This window comes from Gossypium arboreum, chromosome 2 (assembly GCF_025698485.1).
Source record: "Gossypium arboreum isolate Shixiya-1 chromosome 2, ASM2569848v2, whole genome shotgun sequence".
Taxonomy (NCBI): domain Eukaryota; kingdom Viridiplantae; phylum Streptophyta; class Magnoliopsida; order Malvales; family Malvaceae; genus Gossypium; species Gossypium arboreum.
The window spans coordinates 84883346-84886478 of record NC_069071.1 but is presented as its reverse complement, the minus strand read 5'-3'; positions in this window follow the sequence as shown (position 1 = coordinate 84886478).

Here is a 3133-nt window from a genome sequence, read left to right as displayed (position 1 = left end):
TTTTGGAGATTTTTGGATGAGTAATAATAATAGAGCCTGTTTCAGATGTGGTTTGCAAGAACACTTTATTCGTGATTGTCCTTAGTTATCTGGGACAGATAATCTTTAGACTTCAAGGCCGAGTAATACAGTTGCCAGGGGTAGACCAGCTAGAAATATTAGAAATGTGATTAGTAGTAAAGGAACGACAAAGGACTCCGCTAAAAGATCCGAGGCCAAAGCACCTGCTAGATCTTACACTATTCGCGCTCACGAAGATGCATCGTCACCCGATGTTATCACCGGTACATTTTCTCTCTATGAAACTAATGTAATTGCATTGATTGATATTGGATCAACCCATTCATATATCTGTATGAATTTAGTGTCTAGTAAGAATTTTTCTGTTGAGTCTACTGTATTTGTGGTTAAAGTGTCGAACCCTTTAGGTAAATATGTTCTAGTTGATAAAGTTTGCAAGAATTGTCCTTTGATGATTTGGGGTTACTATTTTTTGGCTAATTTGATGCTACTACCGTTTGATGAGTTTGATGCAATTATGGGTATGGATTGGTTAACGTTGCATGATCCTGTTCTAAATTGTAAACGAAAAATTATTGAATTGAAAAGTCAGAATAGTGAAATCATTCAAATTGAATCAGATGAGTTGAGTGAATTGCCTGTTGTGATTTCATCTATGTCAGCTCAGAAATATGTGAGAAAAGGTTGTGAAGCTTATCTTACTTATCTACTGGATAAAAAAGTGTCTGAATCAAAGACTGAATCAGTGCCAGTAGTATGTGAGTATCTAGATGTATTTCCAGAAGAGTTACTAGGGTTGCCACCGATCAGAGAGGCTGAGTTTTCCATTGAATTAGTACCAGGAACATCGGCGATATCAATAGCTCTACACAAAATGGCTCTGATAGAATTGAAAGAATTAAAAGCTCAGTTGCAAGAATTAATGGATAGAGGTTTTGTACGACCTAGTTTTTCGCCTTAGGGTGCTCCAGTGTTATTCATAAAGAAGAAAGACGGATCAATGAGACTTTGTATTGATTCTCATCAGCTCAACAAGGTTATGATAAAGAACAAGTATCCTTTATCGAGAATTGATGATTTGTTTGATCAGTTGAAAGGAGCGACAGTGTTTTCGAAGATTGATTTGAGATTTGGCTATGATCAGTTGTGAGTTAAGGATTCAGATGTGATGAAAATTGTATTCAGAATAAGGTATTGGCATTAAGAATTTCTTGTTATGCCTTTTCGATTAACTAATGCTATTGTAGTTTTTATGGATTTGATGAATCGAATATTTAAACCGTATTTAGATAGATTTGTGGTTGTATTCATTGAGGACATTCTGATCTATTCACAAGATGATTTTGAGCATGCCGAGCATCTGAGGATTATGCTACAAACCTTGAGAGATAAACAATTGTTTGCTAAATTTAGTAAATGTGAGTTTTGGCTCCAGGAAGTCAGATTTTTGGGACATATTGTTTCAACTGAAGGCATACGAGTTAATCCGAGCAAGATTTTTGCAGTTGTTGATTGAAAACCACCGAGAAATGTATTTGAAGTTAGAAGCTTTTTGGGTTTAGCCGGTTATTATCTATGTTTTATTAAAGGATTCTCGATGATTGCTACACTGATGACTAGATTGCTATAAAAAGATATGAAATTTGATAGCTTGTGCTTCCAGACACTTGAAGCTGCACGAAAAGAATTATACGACACACAATTTAGAGTTGGCCGCTATTGTTTTCGCATTGAAAATTTGGCGACATCATTTGTATTGTGAAAAGTGACATATCTTTACCGATCATAAGAGCTTGAAATATATAATGATTCCGAAAGATCTGAATTTGCGACAATGAAGATGGCTTGAGTTACTAAAAGACTATGAGTTGGTGATTGATTATCATCCGGGGAAAGCGAACGTAGTCATGGATGCTTCTAGTAGAAAATCATTATTTACTTTAAGAGCGATGAATACCCAGCTAACCTTGTTTGATGATGATTCAATTTTATCAGAGTTAAAAGCTAAACTGGTATTTCTTCTACAAATTTGTGAAGCTCAAAAGTGTGACAACGAGTTGCAAGCTAAAAGAGTGCAATACAAATGGACTAATGATTCAGGCTATCAGATTGGATCTGATGATTGTTTAATATTCTGAGGTAGAATTTGCGTACCAAAGAATTCTGAACTCATTCAGAAAATTCTTCACAAAGCACACAGTGGTTGTTTATTTGCTCATCTGGGGAGTACTAAAATGTATAATTATCTGAAACAGTTGTATTGGTGGTCGAGCATGAAATGAGACATTTCAGAGTTTGTGTCGAGATGTTTAGTTTGTTAATAGGTTAAAGCTGAACATCAAGTGCCTTTGGGATTGCTACAACCAGTAATGATATCGGACTGGAAATGGGATAGAGTTACTATAAATTTTGTATTGAGTTTGCCCCTATCTCCGAAGAAGAAAGATGCTATTTGGGTTGTCGTTGATTGATTGACGAAATTTGCACATTTTATTCTGGTACATACTGATTATTCACTGGATAAATTGGTTGAATTGTACATTTCTGAGATCGTTAGATTGCACGGGGTGCTAGTTTTGATTATTTCGGATAGAGATCTGAGGTTTACATCACGATTTTAGAAGAAATTGCAAGAAGCTCTGGTACGAGGTTGAACTTTAGTATTGTATTTCATTCACAAACTGATGGTCAGTCTAAGAGAGCAATTTAGATTCTCGAATATATGCTTTGTTGTTTTCTTTTAGAGTTTGAAGGCAATTGGGAGAAATATTTGTCGTTGGTTGAGTTTGCGTATAACAACAGTTTTCAATCACAAAAGCTTAAAATACTTGTTGACTTAGAAAGATCTAAATCTACGACAGCCAAGATGGTTAGAGTTGTTAAAAGATTACAAACTTGTAATTGACTACCATCCAGAAAAGGCCAATGTTGTTCCTGATGCTTTAAGTCGACAATCTCTGTTTTCTCTGTGTGCAATGAATGCGCATATGAATCTATCTGATGACGGTTCAATTGTAGCCAAGTTGAAAGCGAGACCGTTATTTTTACAGTAGATTCACGAAGCTCTGAAAGTTGATAATGAATTGTTAGAAAAATGGGTTCAATGTGATTT